A 22,692-nucleotide genomic window follows, 5' to 3' on the forward strand; every position below is an offset into this window, starting at 1 on the left:
CAGGTCGTCGGAACTAGCTGCGTTGTCCTGTCGTTCCCCCTATCTGGTGGTTCATAGGGATAAGGTGGTTCTTCGTCCGAATCCATCCTTCCTTCCCAAGGTGGTTTCCAACTTTCACTTGAATGAGGATATTGTGTTACCTTCCCTGTGTCCTAAGCCCAGTCATCCTCGGGAGTTTGTGTTACACTCCTTGGATGTGGTTCGGGCGATCAGGGTGTACTTGGCTACTACTGACTCTTTTCGTAAGGCTGATTCACTTTTTGTGATCACGGATGGCCCTAGAAAGGGGTTGCCTTCGTCTGCCGCGACTGTCTCCAGATGGATCAGACAGACGGTGGTGCAGGCTTATTCTATTAAGGGTCGGGTTCCTACGTTCCCTGTTAAGGCGCACGCTACTCGGGCTCTTAGTGCTTCCTGGGCCTTCCGCCATCAGGTGTCGGTGCTTCAGGGTTGCAAGGTGGCTACCTGGTTGTCGGTTCATACCTTTACAAAATTTCTATAAGGTTGATGTGCTGGCATCGGTGGATGCCTCTTTTGGCCGCAAGGTTTTGCAGGCTGCTGTTTGAGGGCACCTTTGGTCTACCTCGGGGGTTTTGTTTTTTTCAGGTGGGTCTCATCTTTTTGTTTCGATGAGTCCTCTGTTCTTCTGGTTGGCTCTGTTTTGGCCTTCTGGATTGGATTTTATTTCTGTTATCCCACCCCTCATTTATGGCACTGCTTTGGGACGTCCCTACGGATATCAAGATATCAGTCCTGCGTCTGTCAATGAGCGACAGAGAAAACTGGATTTTTGACTTACCATAAAATCCTTTTCTCTTAAGCTCATTGACAGACGCAGTACCCGCCCCTCTATTTTGAGTTGGGTTGGTATGAGTCTCTGACACTGCTTTGTTACATAACTGACATCCTATAGCCGGAGAGAGAGGATATACCCCCTGGGACTGCCCATAGGTGTGGCCAGAACTTTTTTCCTGCCTAGTGTCCTACTCCTGTAGGGGGCAGTATAACCCTACGGATATCAAGATATCAGTCCTGCGTCTGTCAATGAGCTTAAGAGAAAAGGATTTTACGGTAAGTCAAAAATCTAGTTATCGTCCAGCGACGTAGACCTACGTCGCTGGACAATGCCCCCTCTTGGCGGCGCGCGCGGCGCCGGAGGCTCGCTCCCACTATATTCAGACACAGCGGGAGTCGGGCCAGGGGAGGAGAGGCTGTGATCACCGCCGCTCTTCCCCCGATCGTCGGGGATCGAGTGAGGAAATCCGCCCACTTGTGTATAAAAAGTGGTCGGATCTCCTATGTGACAGACAGTGACAGATTACAGGATTCAGCATAGCTGAATCTGTGTCTGTCACACAATCCCCTCCCCCCACACACGTCAGTAAGCATGAGGCATACATTTAACCCCTTGATCACCAATAAAGTTAACCCCTTCCCTGCCAGTGTCATTATTACAGTAACAGTGCATATTTATAGCACTGATTACTGTAGTAATGTCACTGGTACCCCCAAAAGTGTCAAAATGTCAGTTAGGGGTCCGATCTGTTGACCGTAATGTCGCAGTCCCGCAAAAAAAATCGCAGATCGCCGCCATTACTAGTAAAAAAATATAAACAATAAAAATGACAAATCTTTCCCGTAGTTAGTAAACACGATAACTTTTGCGCAAACCAATCAAAATACGCTTATTGTGATTTTTTTACCAAAAATATGTAGCAGAAAACAAATTGGCCTAAAATGTTAGATTTTGATTTTTAAAATTTTTTGGGGGGAATGTTCTATATCAGAATGTAAAAAATATTTTTTTTCCAAAATTGTCGTTTTTTTTTTCCAAAAATTAAAAATCTCACAGGTGATCAAATACCACCAAAAGAAAACTCTATTTGTGGGGAAAAAAAGGACCTACATTTAATTTGTTTACAGCGTAGCACGACCGTGCAATTGTCCGTTAAAGTAACGCAGTGCCGAATTGCAAAATATTGCCTGGTCAGGAATGGGGTAAAATCTTCCGGTCTTAATGTGGTTAAAAATACGCTCATTGAGGTTTTTTTTGTCAAAGACATGTAGCTAAATACCTTTTGGCCTAAATATATGACAAAAATTTAATATATTTGATATTTTTTAACTGTGAAAGTAGAAAATGTCAATTTTTTCGCAAAATTTTCGCTTTTTTTTATTATCGCAAAAAATGAAAAGCGCAGAGGTGATCAAATACCACCAAAAGGAAGCTCTGTTTGTGGGAAAAAAAGGACATAAATTTAGTTTGGGTACAGGGGTTGCATGACCGCGCAATTGTCAGTTAAATTCGCGCAGTGCCAAGCTGCAAAAAGTGGCCTGGACGTAAAGCAGGGAAATCCTCCGGTGGTAAAGTGGTTAATGTGGGAGGTACACAGTGGACAGGTGAATAAAAGGTGAGCCTTTTTTTCCATCCAGGAACTACATCCTTCCATGTTGGTGCTGAATCCTTGGCAATTTAACTCTTATAATTTATATTTTCTTTTCTTGCTTTCACTATTCTCCGTTCATCCCTTTTTTTTTTTTTTGTACAGCTGTAACCACACTGAGGGACTGCTTGACTTGACTTTTCTTATCAAGCCTTAACCAGGATTAAGATAGGACCTGGGTAAACCAAACATTCATACATTACTTATACATTTTTCAATATTTATATTATTTGATAACATTTTTTACTTTTTGTAAAAAAAATAAAAATAAAAAAGGAAAGAAAAAAAAAGAAACATTTTTTTATATTTTTTTCAGTGTATATTTTTCATTTTTGTTTTATTTTTTATTATTTATTTATTTTTTTCATTTTTCTTTTTGTTATATTTTTCTATCTTTATTGTTTGCTATATGTATGGGTGGACTATACACACATGTAAGTTATCTACCTACCCGTTTAAAGTTTTTTTCTAGATACATTTTGTTTTTTGTCTTTCTGTTATAATGATGTTATCCCATGTGCTATACACACAGACATTTGTTATAAGAAATTGTGGACCAATATATATACCCCCTGAAGAAGGCTTATTTCAAGTTGAAACGCGTTGGAGTTTTTTGGGGATCCAACATTATGATATCTCAACTTGCATCGCACAGTGTGTGGTATACATCATCTATACATTTCATGATAATTGGTGTATTGAAGGTCTTTTAACCTACACATTCATATTCAGTGTTTTTTACCAATCGGTATATCCGGTGATTTGTTTATTGTATTTTGTGTATTACTTTCGATATATAACTCTTTTGTATTAATTGTATGAATAAAGTTTGGTATTTTTTATATATATCTTTTGCTTCACATTCCTTTACTAAAGCATCACAACATTCCCCTTCCCCCGTTTTTTCTGGAAGATCCTCCCTTTGGGTGGTGTTTCCAAGTTTTTTCTGCTCAAGGTAGCATCTTCCTTTTCACAGGAAGCCAGAAATAATTTTACCATCCTTTTGTGATAATCCTAGAAATGAAAAAGAAATAAAATGTCATTGTTTAGATGCGAGGAGATGCCTCCTCACTTATTTACAGAGGACCAGGGAGTTTAGGAGGTCTAATCACCTTTTGATCCTCTACTCTGGACCAAGAAAAGGACTGCAGGCTTCAAAACCTTCAGTATCTAGGTGGATCAGGCAAGCCATTACCATGTCTTATGAGTAGGGTTGAGCGAACCCGGACTGTATTGTTCGGGATCGTACTGGACTTTTGGGTATTCGGTACCCAGAAACGGACCCGAACATTTCACTGTATGTTCGGGTACTGTCCGTTGTTCGGTAATGTTATTTGATGTTTTGGCGCGGTTTCAAAAGGTGCAAGGCAGCCAATGAGCAAGCGTTTAACTAGTGTGCCCTTAGAAGCCATCACAGCCATGCCTACTAATGGCATGGCTGTGATTGGCCAGTGCAGCATGTGAGCCAGAGTCTATATAAGCTGGAGTCACATAGCGCCGCACGTCACTCTGCTCAAACTATACTAGGGAGAGGTTCCTGATGCTGCTGAGGGAGAGATAGGGAGATTATTGTAGGGTCAGGCTGGAGATTGCTTTGAGGGAAACCATATGAAGAATCTTCTTTAATCAGACAGCGATCTACATTGATTTGATTGTGTGGGGGTGCAGTGCACAATCTTTTTGCCTGGAGGGAGAGATAGGAGATTATTGTAGGGGCAGGCTGGAGATTGCTTTGTGGAAAAGAATAGGAAGAATCTTCTTTAATCAGACAGCAATCTACATTGATTGTTTTGTGTGGGGGTGCAGTGCACGATCTTTATGCCCTGACCTGAGCCCAGTGAGGAGGAGAAAGGATAAAAAAAAAACTTTTATCAGTCTGTTAGGTGGGCGGCCTGCTGTGCTGCACATTTAATGCAAGCTCAGTGCATATGTGTCTGCTTAACCACTTGCCTACAGTGCACTTTCACCCCCTTCCTGCCCAGACCGATTTTCAGCTTTCAGCGCTCTCACACTTTAAGGTCCGGTTCACACTGATGCGATGCGGGAAGGCTGCGAACTCGCAGCCTGTTCCCGCATCGCACACGCACCCCCGGCAGTTCACACTGCCATATGCGATCCGCTGGGGGTGTCAATGTAATCTTAACGACACCCCCAGTTTGATCGCATATCGCAGTGCGATCGTGCAGTTTGCACAGGATCGGATCGCACAAGTGTGAACCGCTGTGCGATCCGATCCTGATGCGGCTGCAAAAATGCCTCCTGTGCGTGTTTGCTGCGGGTGCGATGCGAATTTAGCCATACAGTTTGTATGGCTAAACTCGCACCGCACAGCCGATCGCATGTAATGTCGGAGCAGTGCGCTCCGACATTACATGCGAACCCCGCACACGCACAAGTGTGAACCGGGGCTGACTGAGAATTACTCAGTCATGCAACACTGTACCCATACAAAAGTTGCGTCCTTTTTTTCACACAAATAGAGCTTTCTTTTGATGGTATTTAATCAATACTGGGTTTTTTATTTTTTGTGCTATAAATAAAAAAAGACTGAAAATATCGGGAAAAAACGCATTTTTCTTTGTTTCTGTCATAAAATTTTGCAAATTAGTCATTTTTCTTCACAAATTTTGGCCAAAATTTATACTGCTACTTATCTTTGGTAAAAATAACCCAAGTAAGTGTATATTATTTGGTCTTTGTGAAAGTTATAGAGTCCAAAAGCTATGGTGCGAATCATTGAAAATTGATCACACTTGATCACACCTGATGTACTGAAGGCCTATCTCATTTCTTGAGACACTAAAAAGTCAGGAAAGTACAAATACCCCCCAAATGACCCCTTTTTGGAAAGTAGACATTCCAAGGTATTTAATAAGGGGCATGGTGAGTTTTTTGAAGTTGTAATTTTTTCCCACAATGCTTTGCAAAATGAAGATTTTTTTTTTTTTTTTTACAAATTGCCGTATTAACAGGTTATTTCTCTCACACAGCATATGTATACTTGCAACTACACCCCAAAACACATTCTACTACTCCTCCTGAGTATGGCGATACCACATGTGTGAGACTTTTTCACAGCCTGGCCACATACAGAGGCCTAACATCCAAGTAGCAGCGTCCGGCATTCTAGGAGCATAAATTACACATATAATTTCCTGACAACCTATTGCACTTTTGAAGGCCCTGGAGCACCAGGACAATGGAAACCCCCATAAAATGACCCCATTTTGGAAAGCAAACACCCCAATGTATAATCTTTGAGGCATAATGAGTCTTTTGAACATGTCATTTTTTTCCACAAGTTTTTGGAAAATGTGGAAAGAAAATGAAAATGCTTTTTTTTTACACAAAGTTGTCAATTTATGCAATATTTCTAACACATAGCATGTACATAGCAAAAATTGCACCCCAAAATACATTCTGCTACTTCTCCTGAGTATGCTGATACCACATGTGTGAGACTTTTTCACAGCCTGGCCACATACAGCGGCCCAACATTCAAGTAGCCCCGTCCGGCATTCTAGAAGCAGAAATTACACATATAATTTCCTGACAACCTATCGCACTTTTGAAGGCCCTGGAGCACCAGGACAATGGAAACTGCCATAAAATGACCCCATTTTGGAAAGCAAACACCCCAACGTATAATTTGTGAGGCATAATGAGTCTTTTGAACCTGTCATTTTTTTCCACAAGCTTTTGGAAACTGTGGAGAGAAAATGAAAATGCATTTTTTTTACACAAAGTTGTCAATTTATGCAATATTTCTAACACATAGCATCTACATAGCAAAAATTGCACCCCAAAATACATTCTGCTATTCCTCCTGAGTATGGTGATACCACATGTGTAATACTTTTACACAGCCTGACCACATACATAGGCCTAACATCCAAGTAGCTCTTTACACAAAGTTGTCCATTTATCCACTTTAAGACTGGGCCTATTTTTGACACTTGGTTTTAATAAGCTAAAATCATTTTTTTGCTAGAAAACTACTTAGAACCCCCAAACATTATATATTTTTTTTTAGCAGAGACCCTAGAAAATAAAATGGAGATCAATGCAATATTTTTTATCACACCATATTTGCACAGCAGTCTTCTAAAATTCACTTTTTTGAATAAAAAAATAAGAAAACAGTAAATTTAGCCCAATTTTTTTCCATAATGTGAAAGATAATGTTACGTCGAGTAATTAGATACCCAACATGTCATGCTTCAAATTTGCTAAGCTCGCGGAATGGCGCCAAACATTGGTACTTAAAAATCCCCATAGGCAACATTTTAAAAAATTCTACAGGTTACTAGCTTAGAGTTACAGAGGAGGTCTATGGTTCAAATTATTGCTCTCGCTCTAACGATCGCGGTGATACCTCACATGTGTGGTTTGAACACCGTTTACATATGTGGGCGGGACTTGCGTATGCGTTCGCTTCTGCGCGCGAGCTAACGGGGACAGGGCGCTTTAATTTTTTTTTTTTTTTCCTATTTATTTTATTTAATAATTTTTTATTTTTAAAAAGTTTTTTTTAAAAAAACGTTTTGATCATTTTTATTCCAATTACAAGGAATGTAAACATCCCTTGTAATAGAAATAGGCATGACAGGTCCTCTTTATTGTGAGATCTGGGGTCAAAAAGACCTCACACCTCACAACTACACTAAAAAAAAAAAAAAATTGTTGAAAAAGAAAAAAAAAGAAACAAAAAAAAAACAGGCGCTTTAAACCGGTTGCTAGGCAACGACTTTTGACGTAGCTCCGGTCCTCCAAGACCATAGAGTCGAGTGAGGGCCATCTTGCCCTCACTCAACTTCCTGTCTCTGAGGATCCGGGACCGGATAGTTTTCCCCGCTGCCGGCGGGTCCGGTAAGCTGAGAAAATGTCTAGGACGCGGCGGGAGGGGGGGGGGGCACCTCTTCCCATGCACCGTTGCGGCGGATTCGGCGGCGAATCTGCCACTGGGACCACCCTTATCTGAAAGCTGACCGCCCGACGTTTAAAAAAATACCGGGGTTATGGCAGCTATCTGCTGCCATAACCCCAGTATTTAGCTTTAAATGGCCGATGTATATAGTCGTTAGGCGGTCGGTAAGTGGTTGCATGTATATAGCAAAAATTGTACCCCAAAATACATTCTGCTACTCCTCCTAATTATGGCAATACCACACGTGTGAGACTTTTACATAAAATGCACATCTAATTTCCTGACAACCTATCATTTTTGAAGGCCCCTCACATTTTAACACATAGCATGTACATAGCAATAAATACATTACAAAATACATTCTATAAAGGAAAGTGTAAAAAAAAATTATTACCTGTGGTTGTAGTAGTGCAGTTGTCCACAGAGGAGAGCATTAGTCCAGGCAGCAGGCAGGGACATGCTTAGCGACGACAATAGCAATTTTCCAGGCAGCAGGCAGGAATATAGTCTATAGTCTGGGATATTGTCAGCACAGCCGCAGCATTTGTCCAAATGAATTTTCCAGGCAGAGACATGGTCAGCACAGCCATAATATTGGTCCCGGTACACTGCAGACAATCATTGTACCACTCTCCAGCTAATATCATGCAGCAGGCAGAGGCATGATGGTAGTAAGCTGAGGGCCTTGGTCAGGTGAGACCTGGGGACAGGGGTAGAGGCTTCTCCCACCCAAATCTCTTTGAAGCCTCCGGACTCCAGACCCTAATCCGGAATTTACGGAACCCAGAGAGAACCAAAAAAATTGGTTTTCTCTATCCGGAAAAACAACTCTGGAGCCCCTCACATATGTGAGACCCCTGTGTACTACAGTAGCAGGGGGGCGACAGATCAGTTCAAGCGGTAGGCAGAAGAATAGTTGGTAAAACAAGCCAGGGTCAGTTACATACATAGTTACATAGTAGGTGAGGTTGAATAAAGACAATAGTCCATCCAGTTCAACCTGTGTAGGTGTGTGTGGCTGTACTCATCTCACATACCCCTGAATGTTCTGATCCTTGAGATGTAAGTCTAAGAGTCTTTTGAAAGCCACCATACTACCCGCAGAAACCACCTCTTGTGGTAGAGAATTCCACAATCTTGTAGCCCTAACAGTAAAGAACCCCCCACGTTGCCTGTGGTTAAAACGCTTCTCCTCTAATCGCATTGTATGCCCTCGAGTCCTCATGCAATCCCTTCGAATGAACAGCTTTTTTTCTAAGCTGGGATCCCCATTAAGATATTTATAAATTGCTATCATGTCCCCCCTCAGACGTCTCTTCTCCAGGGAGAATAAATCAAGCGATTGTAGACGCTCTTCATAGTCAAGGTCCTCCAATCCCCTAATTAGTTTAGTTGCCCTTCTCTGGACTCTCTCCAGCTCCAACACATCCCTCCTGAGGACTGGCGACCAGAACTGGACAGAATACTCCAGATGCGGTCGGACCAGAGTTTTATAAAGTGGAAGGATTATAGTCTTATCTCTGGAATACATCCCTTTCTTTATGCATGCTAATATTCTGCTGGCTTTGGCAGCTGCCGCTTGACATTGCATGCTGTTGCCTAATCTATCATCAACCAAGACTCCCAGATCCTTCTCCATTTTTGATTCCCCCAAGGGTTCCCCTCCTAACGTGTATTGTGTTTTTATGTTTTTAGTCCCCAAGTGCAAAACCTTACACTTCTCCACGTTAAACCTCATTTGCCATGTCGTTGCCCACTCTGTAATTTTGTCCAGGTCATTCTGTAGGATATCTGCTTCATGCTGTGCAGTTATTGCCCTGGCCAATTTTGTGTCATCTGCAAAAACTGATAACGCACAACTGATCCCGTCCTCAATGCTGTTTATGAATAAATTGAACAAGGTTGGTCCCAGGACTGAGCCCTGGGGCACCCCGCTTACAACCTCAGACCAGTCTGAGTATGCGCTGTTTATTACCACCCTTTGGACACGCCCTTTAAGCCAATTCCGTATCCAAGAGCAAACCCTGCTTTCGATACCTGCAGACCTTATTTTATAAATTAAGCGCTTGTGGGGAACTGTATCAAACGCCTTAGCGAAATCCAAGTACACCACATCCACTGGTCTCCCCCTATCTAGCTCACAGCTTACCTCCTCGTAGAATGCTAAGAGATTGGTTTGACAAGAACGCCCATTTGTAAACCCGTGCTGATTACTGCTGATGATGTTGTTGTCTTTAGCAAACTCTACGATATAGTCCCTTATCATCCCCTCCAGAAGTTTACATACCATTGATGTCAAACTGACAGGCCTATAATTTCCCGGGATATGCCTCTGGCCCTTTTTGAATATCGGAATCACGTTAGCTTTCTTCCAATCCCCTGGTACATCTCCTGTCCTAATACTGTCAGCAAAGATCAGGAACAGTGGTCTGGATATAACCTTACTGAGTTCCTTGAGTACTCTCGGATGTACGCCATCCGGGCCTGGTGATTTGTTTGTGTTAAGTTTATCCAGCCTTTCCCTGATTTCACCCTCTGTTAGCCATAGTGGCAAATCCTTTGTATTACTACTAACCATACAGTCATGGTCAGTGTACCCCTCCGTTTCCTGTGTAAAGACTGACGAGAAAAAAGCATTCAGCACGGTTGCTTTTTCAGTGTCCTCTGTAACCATCCCCCCATCATCGCTAATTATGTGTGCAATATGCTCTGCCCTAGTTTTTTTGCTGTTGATATATTTAAAGAATTTCTTTGGGTTTTTTTTACTATCCTCCGCTATTTGTCTCTCAAAGTTGATTTTAGCCATTTTGATTTCGTGTTTACTTTTCTTATTTGCCTCCTTGTATTGCTCGAAAGCCAATACAGTGCCCTCTGATTTATATTTCTTGAAGGCCATTTTTTTTTCCCTAATACGTTTTTTAACGTTACGGTTTAGCCAGCCAGGTTTGGCTTTGTCTCTTCTAAATTTATTTCCCATAGGAATGCACTGCAAGATGCCTTTGCCTAATATGTTCCTAAAGCATTCCCATTTTTCCTCTGTGGTCAGGGATCCCAGGGTTCACGTGCAAGCAATCCAATCGGCAGGCAGAAGAGTAGTTGAAAAACAGTCCAGGGTCAGTTCACAGGGAAGCAATCCAAACAGTAAGAAGAAGCGTAATCGGTAAAACAAGCCAGGGTCAGTTCACGTGAAAGCAGTCCAAACAGTAGGCAGAGGCATAGTGGAAAAACAGGCCAGGGTCAGTTTATGTGGAAGGCAGTGGCATGAGAAAAATTGGTCAGCACAGATGAAAACGGGGAAATGGGCTAGTAATTTATGAATGTATGGTACCGTGTGAAGCATTCTCCAATGCACAGGCCAGGTTGGGAGGGACAGTACCGACAATAGAAGCTGGTGTCTTTACGAAACCCCCTTCTGCTGCACACACGGCATTTTTTTTGGCGTCTTCGGCCTCTTTCAGACGGTGGAAGGTAGTCTGGGAAGTGGCGCTCACTAAGTCGGCTAACAGCCTCAGAGCGAAGGTTTTCTTGGGGGAGTCCTTGTGGGTAGACGAGGGTCGTGATAATTTCTTCAATGTATTTTAGGAAGGCGATGGGTCTTTCAGTGGATTTGGAGTAGATTACATAAGAGTTATAAAATGCCAATTGAAATAAATAAATTGCAACCTTCTTATACCAGAATCGGGACTTCCTTGTGGCCAAGTAGGGCTGAATCATCTGGTCGTTAAAATCCACCCCCCCCCATGTAAAGATTGTAATCCTGCACACATGATGGTTTTTGGATGGGACCTCTTCTTCTCCGAACCTCCACTGTGGTGTCGTCATGAATGGTGGACATCATGTATACATTTCGGCTATCCTTCCATCTCAAGGCCAGCACCTCGTTGTTTCTCAGGGCTGCTATTTCCCCCTTCCTCATTCTTTTATTTACTAAGGACTGTGGGAAGCCCTTCCTGTTCTTCCTGGTGGTTCCGCAGGCCAGGGTTCCTTCAAGGTAGAGATGTCTGAAGAGGGGCAGGCTGGTATAAAAATTATCTAGGTAAAGGTGGTAGCCTTTCCTCAGCAGTGGGTACGCCAGGTACCATACAACTATTCCATTTGTGCCCATGTAGGCCGGGCAGTCAGGGGGATTGAGCTGGGAATCTCTTCCTTCGTATATGCGGAACGCATACAGATATCCCGTAGCTCTGTCGCACAATTTGTATAGTTTGACCCCATATTTGGACCTTTTGCTTGGAATATACTGCTTTATTCCAAGCCGGCCTGTGAAGTGTAGCAGGGACTCATCTACACAAATGTTTTGATCTGGGACGTAAAGTTCTGCAAAACTTTGGGAAAGAAAATTTATGAGGGGGCGAATTTTATACAGCTTGTCAAAATTTGGATGATTTTGGGGGGGGCACTGGCTGTTGTCACTAAAATGAAGGAAGCGCATGATGATTTCATACCTGGACCTGGACATTAGGGCAGAATATATGGGCATAATGTGTATGGGGTGGGTGGACCAATAGGCATGTCCTTCATTTTTTTTGTAACCCCCATGTTTATGGTGAGGCCCAAAAACATTTTAAATTCCTCCAAGGTTAAATCTCTCCACTCAAACGGACGGGAATAGGAAGATTGGGGGTTGTTAGCAATAAACTGCTGGGCATACAGATTCGTTTGGTCCACGATGTATTGCAGAAAATCATTGGGCAAAAATAAATGGAGAAAATCAATAAAAGAAAAATTTTCTGTATTGGCCTGCACACCTGGCTGTGCGGTAAAAGGGGGAATATTTGCTGATCCCGAGTTGGAGGGCAGCCATCTTGGGTTGGCAAGAGCATCTGGGAGGTGGATAGTGGCCCTGGCTCTTGGGGGATGTGACACTCCAGTGCTGGTAGAAGGGGGATTTGAAATTGGGAGTGATGCCGCAGCGCTGGTGCTGGGCCTGGGCATTCGCTCCTGGGGTGTTTCGCTGGGGGCAGAGCGGGTACTGGGCCTGGGCATAGGATCCTGGGGTGTACTGGTGGTGGCAGTGCTGGTGCTGGGCATAGGATCCTGGGGTGTATCCCTTGTGGCTGCCCGGTTTCCAGAGCACCGTGCCCTTTTGGGAGGGACCCATTCTTCCTCCGAGTCCATCTCCAATCCGCTACTGTTAGCAACTTCAAATTCCGAATCGGATTCGGAATTCGACTCGGATACTGATGAGAGCTCCCCGGTGCCCTCATTATCCATAGAGATGATCTCAAACGCCTCCTCGCTGCTGTACAACCTTTTGGACATTTTGGCTGTGCGACGGGTGACTGCGGATGATCACTGATGAGTGGCAGGTGACGGATAGGTGGCAGGCAGGTGACGGATAGGTGGCAGGTGACGGATAGGTGGCAGGTGACAGTCACTGATGGGGTGACAGATGACGATCACTGATGGGGTGACAGGTGACGCTGATTGATGGGGTGACAGATGACGATCACTGATGGGGTGACAGATGACGATCACTGATGGGGTGACAAGTGACGATGACTGATGGGGTGACAGGTGACGGTGATTGATGGGGTGACAGGTGACGGGCGCTGGTCACCGATGGGTGACAGGTGCACCGCTGGCGATACTGTTGGCAGTCTCTGGTGACAGGTGCACTTTATAGGTAGTGATTTTGTGCACTGATGACAGGTGACTGTTGGGTGACAGGTGAAATTGGGGGGGCTGGTGACACTTTTTTTTACACTGACAGACACAGATCAGTAACTCACTGTTTCTGGCTATCCTCTCCTCACACTGGAAACGGTGTGTGAGGGAAGATGAGCTAGTAACAGTGAGTTACTGCTCTTTGTTTACATTTGTGATGGGCTGTGAATGGCTTCACAGCCCATCACATCGTAATCAGCCACTGTCATTGGCTGTTTTTCACTGTCGGTGACTAGCTGTGTTCCTAGGGAACACATAGCCACCGACATGACCGCGCTGCGCGCTCCCGATCGCGCATGCGCGGTCTTCTGCTGGCATCTACTGTTGTGATCGGCTATGTCATTGCAACATAGCCGATCACGTGGGAAACAGCCATGCCTATTGGCTGTTTCCCCCCTGCCGGTGACCGGCTGTGTCCCGGGGACACGCCGACACCGGCAGTGCACGGCGGCGCGCCTGCCCTGCATGAATGGGCGGACATCATATGACGGCCGCCCAGGATAATAGCCGCACCGTCCCGCCGTCATATGACGGCGGGCGGGCAGTAAGTGGTTAATCTGCATTTAAAAAAGATAAAACTTTTTTCCTTCAAATTTTACTTTGACATACACTGCTTTTCTAACCTGCTCTTCAAAAAGCACCAATGTAAGGAGAAAATAATAATGTTTCAGTATTTAGGGAAAAAAAAATATTTTTCAGTTTTTCATTCAAATGGGTTGTTTTTTTTATTCAATAGTGGAATAGAACAACAACTGTATCCAACCTGTTAGGCGTGCTGTGTGTAGCCACCATTTCATGCAAGATGAGTGTATATGTGTCTGCTCAATCTGCATTTAAAAAAGAAAAAAACTTTTTTCCTTCATATTTTATTGTGACTTACAGCGTTTAGACACTGCATTTCAAATCTGCTATTCAACAAGCACCAATTAAGGGGACAATTATTTTTTAGATTTTCATTCATACGTTACAGTGCGATACACCCATTGCATACTGTTGTATTCTGCTTTGCAATAAAAACCAATTTAGGGGAGAATAAATAAATTGCAGCCTAGTCTGCATATGTTACGGTGAGATACACCCATTGCATACTGTTGTATTCCGCTTTGCAATAAAAACTCATTTAGGGGAGAATCAATAAATTGCGGCCTAGTCTGCATATGGTACAGTGAGATACACCCATTGCATACTGTTTTTATCCCCTAAATGGGTTTTTATTGCAAAGCGGAAAACAAGTTAATTGCAGCCTAGTCTGCATATGTTACTGTGAGATACACCCATTGGATACTGTTGTTCTATTCCGCTATTCAATAAACACCCATTTAGGGAAAAAATATTAAATTGCGGCCTAGTCTGCATCTGTACGTGTGAGATACACCCGTTGTATACTGATGTTCTATTCTGCTATTCAATAAACACCCATTTAGGGAAAAAATATTAAATTGTGGCCTAGTCTGCATCTGTACATGTGAGATACACCCGTTGGATACTGTTGTTCTATTCTGCTATTCAATAAACACCCATTTAGGGAAAAAATATTAAATTGTGGCCTAGTCTGTATCTGTACGTGTGAGATACACCCGTTGGATACTGTTGTTCTATTCTGCTATTCAATAAACACCCATTTAGGGAAAAAATATTAAATTGCGGCCTAGTCTGTATCTGTACGTGTGAGATACACCCTTTTGGATACTGTTGTTCTATTCTGCTATTCAATAAACACCCATTTAGGGGACAAAGATATTAAATTGCGGCTTAGTCTGTATCTGGACGTGTGAGATACACCCTTTGGATACTGTTGTTCTATTCTGCTATTCAATAAACACCCATTTAGGGGTACAGAAAGATATTAAATTGCAGCTTAGTCTGTATCTGTACGTGTGAGATACACCCTTTAAATTTATTTGGCGCATCTCCTTCCACCACCGAGGATTGCAGGGCGCTTCAGTTTGCCTCCTGTTGCTAACTCCTCCTACTCCGCTTCCTCATCCTCATCCTCTACCGCCTCCGCATCTGGAGTAGTGATCATTTCCAAGGCTTTCAGGGTAGTCATTCACAAGTGGCTCAGAGGGTGGGTTCCTGCACCCACAAACGCCAGGTACACAATTGTCCAGCAAGGGCACAGTTCTGGAGGATGACGAGGTAGAGGAGGAGATGGAGGAGGAGGAACTATGTTCACAGCAGGGTGACACCCAGATAACTGATAACAGATACTACACTTGAGCTTAGCCAAAAGGTCGAGAAGCAATGCTGGTGGCATTCCCACCTGACAGCGGGGGCACAGTGGAAGCACAAGGCGAAGGCAGAGGAGGAGGAGGAGGTCACCAACGCAGCCAGGGCACCGCCAGCAGCTCATAAGGGCAGGGTTAGCATGAATGAAATGTGGAAAAGCTTCCACAACAACCAGGACCACCAGCTGTTTTTTTTTTTTTTAAGCCCGTGGTGTGTGAACGCACTCAGACTATCACCCGGTGGGTGCATAAAAAAGTGCACACCAAAAAAGTGAAACCCAAAAAGTGCACAGGGTGTACACATGGTCCTTGACCCTGATCACCCGGGGCGCAAGGTTCCTGACAGGGACTGGGGTACTTACACTGGCTAACCTGGCCGAAACCAGGCAGTCCCGTTCTTTAGGAGGTCTGCTGAAACAGACCACCCCAAGTACTAGGTGGGGCTCTCCCGAAGAGAGACCCCATGAGAGGGCGAACCAAGCCAGAAGGCCATATCCACCCCCTCCCAAGACTTTCAGGGACAGGCCCAAGGACCTACACCCTACTAATCACGCTGTGCAAAATAAAGTGTACCGCCACAATAAAAAACACAAAACGTGAGACACACAACACATAAAAGTGGGGAGAGGGATAGTGGAGAAGTGCAAGGTTAGTGCAACTTTCCAATACTATGGCAGGTCCTTCGGCCAGGAATAAAAAATTCCTCTGGTCCTGACTCCTGACCAAAAGGCCTGGCTCTAGAGGCAGGTGTGAAAATGTAACGCTCCGGCGTTTATTTGTGTGGTGTGGATTTGCAGCTGCGGAAGTTACACTCAGTAGTCATGTAGAGATGTGTTGAACTACCATATCCAACTCTCAAGACTCATCATTGTGCATCAGCCTGTCTCAGCAAGCACATACACAAACACAGACACTCATTAAAGATGTTCCTGGAGTGATATGTTTATATGTGAAAGTATAGAGGTGATACTGAGGGGACAGGCGTGGATAGTGATAGCAATGGTAAGAGGTAACAGATGGTGATAGTAAGCACTTAGGATAGCAATCATGTACAGGTAACAGGTGGTAGTGAAGAGCAGATGAAGTGTACAGGAGATGCTAGGCTAGTGCAGTGACAAGATGGTAATAGGCTCAAGAGCTTGCAATCTAAGTAGCGGTGCAGATGTTAGATGTAACAGTATAGTTCTTAGAGTAGCAATAGTCTTTAGTAAGCAGAGTAGTAGTGAAAGTAGATTAGGAAGGTATTCTCCTGTGGGGTACTTATCACTGGTAGGTTTGTAAGGAGAGGGTTCCGGCGGTGAGGTAATGATCTTGTAGCGAGATACAAGATGTTGTAGCAAGTCTTCGGTCAATCCAGGTATTAGGGAATAGCTGGAGGATTCGGCAGCGTTAGGTAATGCTGTAGCAAGCGGTTTGCACGAACACATGTGAGTGAATGCCGGCGGTTGAAATAGCCGCTCAGAGCGGCACTCACTGATGAGGTCATGGAATTTAAAGGGACAGGTACTAGATGCGTTCCACCTATCTATATGGTGGAACGTAATGTACAAATAATAGGCTGGAAGGGTACCGCAGGTACCAGGATCTTACAGAAAAATGTGTGTAGGAAGTGGTGTCCTTGGTACCATACTCATAATGTTGCCATCCACCGTGAATTATGGCACCCCTGGACTGCCACTCCAGGGGCACATACACCACAGGCTTTTCTGAATCCCGGACCCTGGCAAGACCAGTGCAGCCCGGTCCCTACCAGAAGGCCTCAGAACTTAGAGCTTTGGGAGAGCCCGGCCCACAACCAGGGATACAAACCTTTTCCAAGGCCAGATTCAACCCAGAAGGGGGAAAAAAGCCCCCCCGCCGCCATCACCGTTCCTTACCATATACCATATACAGTTCCTTACCGTTCCTTACGCGCTATACACGTACTGAATGACGGGTCTGCCCCTTCAACTTCTGGGTCTCCAAATTGGGCACATGGCCTGAGCTTGCCCTTTACGCCTTGGAGGTGCTGGCCTGCTCTGCAGCCAGTGTATTACCTGAACGTGTATTTAGCACGGCTGGGGCGTGATCACAGACAAGCGCAGCCGCCTGTCCAGAGCCAATGTGGACAAGCGAACGTTCATTAAAATGAACCAGGCATGGATCCCACAGGACTTGTCCGTACCTTGTGCAGAATATACATGTATACCGGCCTTACCCTGCCATTGTTGTATTTTTGATCTTTCTCACTCTTTTGGGGTGTACCCTAATTTAAAAAGAAATAAAATTAAAAACAAAAACCAGTGTTGGCTACCTTGTCCTCCTCCACCGCCGCTTCCACCTACACTGCCACATCCACGGCCACCTCAACCTCCTACTCCATATGGGCCTCGTCCTCCACCGCCGCTTCCACCTACACCGCCATATCCCCTGCCACCTCAACCCCCTACTCCATATGGGCCTCGTCGTTGTCCTACATTATTCAAAATGATTATTTTTTATTTTTCTGTTTTTTATGTTATTTTAACTTATTTCCCTGTCCACATTTGTTTGCAGAGCACTTGCCATGCTCTTAAGATGGTTTTGCTGCCATTTGCAGCCCTCTAGCCCTTTCCATGTTTGTTTTAGAGCCATTTTAGTGCTCAAAAGTTCGGGTCTCCATTGACTTAATTGGGTTCCGGTTAAGTCTGGGTCACGAACCCGGACTTTTTTTTCCAAGTTCGGCCGGCCCCGCCGAACCTGGACATCCAGGTGTTCACTCAACTCTACTTATGAGTTTTCAGGTGTCCCTACGCCAGCAAAGCTGAAAGCACACTCAACAAGAGCACTGGCAACATCCTGGGCTGAAAAAGCGAGAGCTTCCTGGGAAAAGATTTGCAGTGCAGCCACCTGGTCCAGCCATGACACTATTCTGGCGCACTACAGAGGGGAGGTGCTGTCTGAGCAAGACCTAACCTTTGTCCGAAAGGTACTGCAGGCGGTGGTCCCGCCCTAAGGTAGGCCTGTGGTTACTTTATTATCCTCTCATGTGTTTGCTGTTCTGGAAGGAGAGGTTAGACTTACCGGTAACAGTGTTTCTACGAACCCTTCAGGACGGCAGGCCTACTTCCCGCCCTGTTAAGAGTGAGGAAAGAATGAATACAATAGGTGGTAAGTACCTAAGTGAGTGTACCTCGTGAATCGGTTGGAGAACTACTTTTTTTTACAACTGAGGGACAAGGGGAAGGGTGGGGCATTTTAACAGCTGTGAACTGATTGTTTCCTGTATGGTGGAGCCTCTCATCTCTCATGTGTTTGCCGTCCTGGAAGGTTCGTAGAAACACAGTTACCGGTAAGTCTAATGGATGGTTTTTGTTTTCTCTCGGGAAATCTACAATCAACTACCGGGCTGGGCAATCTAGATCCAGTGGTCCCCCCAGCCCAGCCAGCAAGCGCATTCAGCCCGCAGCTACACGCTAGGTCGGCCGAGACATAGCCTCTTGGCGTTATCCCAGAAGGTGACTTTCTTGGATATTACATCGGCCTGCAGGGTATCGGAATTGGCGGCATTCTCCTGTTGCAGTCCCTATTTATTGGTCCATAGGGATAAAGTGGTTATTTGTCCCTATCCATCATTCCTGCTCAAAGTTTTCTCTGACTTCCATTTAAATGAGGACATTGTGTTGCTTTCCTTGTGTCCCAAGCCGGCTCATCCCAAGGAATTTGCTTTGCATACCTTGGGTGTGGTTTGTGCGATTCAAGTGTATCTGGCAGCTACTTAGTCTTTTCGGAGGTTAGACTTGCTTTTTCTGGTTACGGCCGGACCAAGAAAAGGCCTGGCCGCTTCTTTGGCTACCATCTCCAGATGGATGACAGATGGTGACTCAGGCCTATTCCATTAAAGGTCAGGTTCCACCTTTCCCTGTCACGGCACATTCTACTCGGGCGCTGAGTGCTTCTTGGGCCTTCCGTCATCAGGCTTCAATATTGCAAGCTTGCAAGGCAGCAGATTGGTCGTCCGTGCATGCCCTTACAAAATTCTATAAGGTATATACTAGTGATCTATAAGGTATATACTAGTGATCGACCAATATTTTTGTACATTTAAAATTTTGCAAAATAAACACAAATTTTGACACAAATCTGTTACTGAACATGTAAAATTTTTTATTTATTAACAATTTTAACATTAAGGGCTTGTTCTTCACACCTTAACTGCATGAGAAGTGATAGGAAAACGTCAATTGCAGGGACATTTCCTTTCACATCATTCTGATTGTGCATTAATGCATAATAAACTGCTGCAGTAGTGCAATCACTCACTGCAATAATTTTAAATCACTTCTGGAGTGCAGTCAGTGCAAAACTGCTAGACAAAAAGCTAAAAAAAAAGGGGTGTGGGTAACTATTGTTACTCACGTGACCGCGCCTAGGACTAGTGAGAAAAATTAGTATAAATTAAGTTGGTCCAAGAAATTAATTAAATATTCACAAATTATTCAAAACATTGAGCAGCTAGTCAAAAATAAAAAGTGCTAGTGAATATAAAACAGGAGAGGAGACAGCGCTCAATATTCAGGGTCCTTTCACACGGCCGCTCCGTGTGTCCGCAAATCATCCTATTTTTTTGTGGATGATTTGCGGACATCAATGTAAGTGAATGGCACTGCGGATGTCAGCGGAATACCATCCGCTGACATCCGATTTTCCTCCTTTCAGTTCTGTTCCGTTTTTACGAATGGAACAGAACCCCATTTTTCCATCCGTGTAAAAAACGGAAAGGAAGGAAAATCGGATGTCAGCGATGTCATCCGCTGACATCCGCAATGCCATATACTTACATTATGTCAGCATATCATCCGCAAACGGATGGGATGATATGCGGGCACACGGAGCGGATGACAGAAATGTCATCCGCTCCGTGGAAAAAAAAAAAAAAAAGTCCCGCAGCGGACTAAAGCAGCGGAGCGGCCGTCTGAAAGGAGCCTAACTGTGCATATCAAAATCACAAATAAATAAATAATATAATAATTGGGTTACCCCAAGTAATTAAATATAAAGTGACTGTGCAACTATAAATAGGTATATAACAACTTATAGTCCATTTATAAGGTGCAGGTGCAATCTGTGCAACAAACAAATTAAAGTGACTGCAGTGCTCAGTGTTCAGCAAAGATGCATCCTTATGTAAAATAAGGGGAAGGAATACGTCACCAGGTGTCCTACTCACTTACCAGATGACCCCTTGGGGTCTAGCATAGGCAAGTGACAGCTTCAGGGAATCTCCGGTACTCTCTCCCCGCTCTCTTTAAATGCCCGGGACTTTATCTACTGTATAGGGCCTGGTGTGGATTCCGCTAAGTATTCCTCTCAAGCATACGGTAGTTCCATTAAGCCATGAAAAAGTAGAGGAAGCTCATGGTGTAGTATGTATGTATCAAGATATATTATAAAATGTAGCCACTTATATTAAAGTTCGCAGGGAACAGCTCACAACAGCGCTGCAGCCGGTTTGCGTTCCGGCTGCGTTCCAGGAAACTGGAAGTGGCGTAGGGCGTAGTACAGGACCCGATGCGTTTCATCATCCAACGTATGACGTCATCAGGGATCACGTGCTACGCTCGGCCACATATCGCTATATACCTCCAGTGCGGGAATTCTGGCCAATCAACGGTAAGCGGGGACTAATTCGATATACGGTGCCCTCTAGTGGATATTGTAGCCTATGTATGCACGACAGAAAGTTCTAAATATGTATATTTCTCTTGTGAGAAATCAATTGTTTTCGTGCTCCATCTAGTGGGAACTATATTTAGTGCAACACCCAATATATTCCATTAGTGGTCACAGACAAGGCTATTTGAACACGGTCACCATTTAAGTGTGGACTCACCACTGAACATATTACTTGCACATTTTTGATTATGGACTTTATTGATGAACTGTATTTTGTTTACACATTATTCTGAAGTCCTCCAATTTTGTGCACTATTTTTGCACCTACAAGATTTGATTGTTTTACACATCAATATTGTTGGTTTACTATTGAAGCGCATTATTTTCCACTTTCACTTCTTCTACATATTTCTCTAGTGCTGCTTCTACTTACCGATTTGTGCACTTTTTTTGACTTTTTAGTTCACCACCAGAGACAGTGTTTTATTTGTGCTGGTTCTGCACTTGTCACTTTAACATTTTAGATGAACTTATGAATTTGTGGATTAATTTATATTTTATGCACTGTATTTTTTGCACTTTTGTGCACTGCGAGCACTTTTTATCCTATAGAACACAGCGTGTTGTTACACATTTATGAGATGCATTGGCCATTGAAATTTATATTTTTGTCACTTTCTCTGCACTGAGAGCAATTTATCATTGGATTAATTTCATATGTATGATACAGTGTACTGGAATTGGTTATATATTATTACTGTATTGCATGTGCATCACTTATAAAAGAAAGGGTAGTGTGCTATTCAGATGTGTGATGAAGCTAAAATAATAGTAAGATAAACCAAGAAGTGTAATAAATAAAAAAACAATATGATAAACCTCCAAAATACTGTGTGTGTGTATATATATATATATATATATATATATATATGTGTGTATATATATATATATATATATATATATATATATATATATATATATATATATATATACACAGTAAAACCGTTTGAGAGCGCTTTGCAAGACAAGCACATTTTTAAAATAAATTTTGACTTGATATACAAGCGATGTCTTGATATACAAGTAGCGTCATGTATAAAAAAGAAGAGAGGAGCCTCTAAAGCAGGGGTGGGGAACCTATGTCCCGGGGGCCGTATGCGGCCCTCGAAGTCATCTGGCCCGGCCCCCCGTGCAGCTGAGTCTGTGTCTCTCAGCTGATCTGTCAGAATGGAGCCAATGCTTCCTGTATAGTTCTGGCTCCGTTGTGACAGTCTGAGTGAGCCACAGGCGGAGTGATATCAAATGCACTATGCCTTTGACCAATACAGGAAACATCGCCTCTTCCTCCAGCGCGGCACCGCTGCTAGCCAGCATTTCCCGCCAGCAGCACACACAGCAGTACCAGCCAGAGCCAGCAGTACCAGCCAGAGTCAGCAGTACTCACAGCAGTACCAGCCAGAGACAGCAGTACCCACAACAGTACCAGCCAGCAGTACCTACAGCACAGTACCAGCCAGCAGTACCTACAGCACAGTACCAGCCAGCAGTACCTACAGCACAGTGCCAGCCAGCAGTACCCACAGCAATACCAGCCAGAGCCAGCAGTACCAGCCAGCAGTACTAGCCAGTAGTACCAGCCTGAGCCAGCAGTACCAGCCAGCAGTACCCACAGCACAGTACCAGCCTGAGCCAGCAGTATCCAAGGCAGTACCAGCCAACAGTACCTACAGCACAGTACCAGCCTGAATAAGCAATACCCACAGCAGTACCAGCCTGAGCCAGCAGTACCCAC

This window comes from Pelophylax lessonae (genome assembly GCF_965119305.1).
Source record: "Pelophylax lessonae genome assembly, chromosome: 5".
In the NCBI taxonomy this organism is placed as follows: Eukaryota; Metazoa; Chordata; class Amphibia; order Anura; family Ranidae; genus Pelophylax; species Pelophylax lessonae.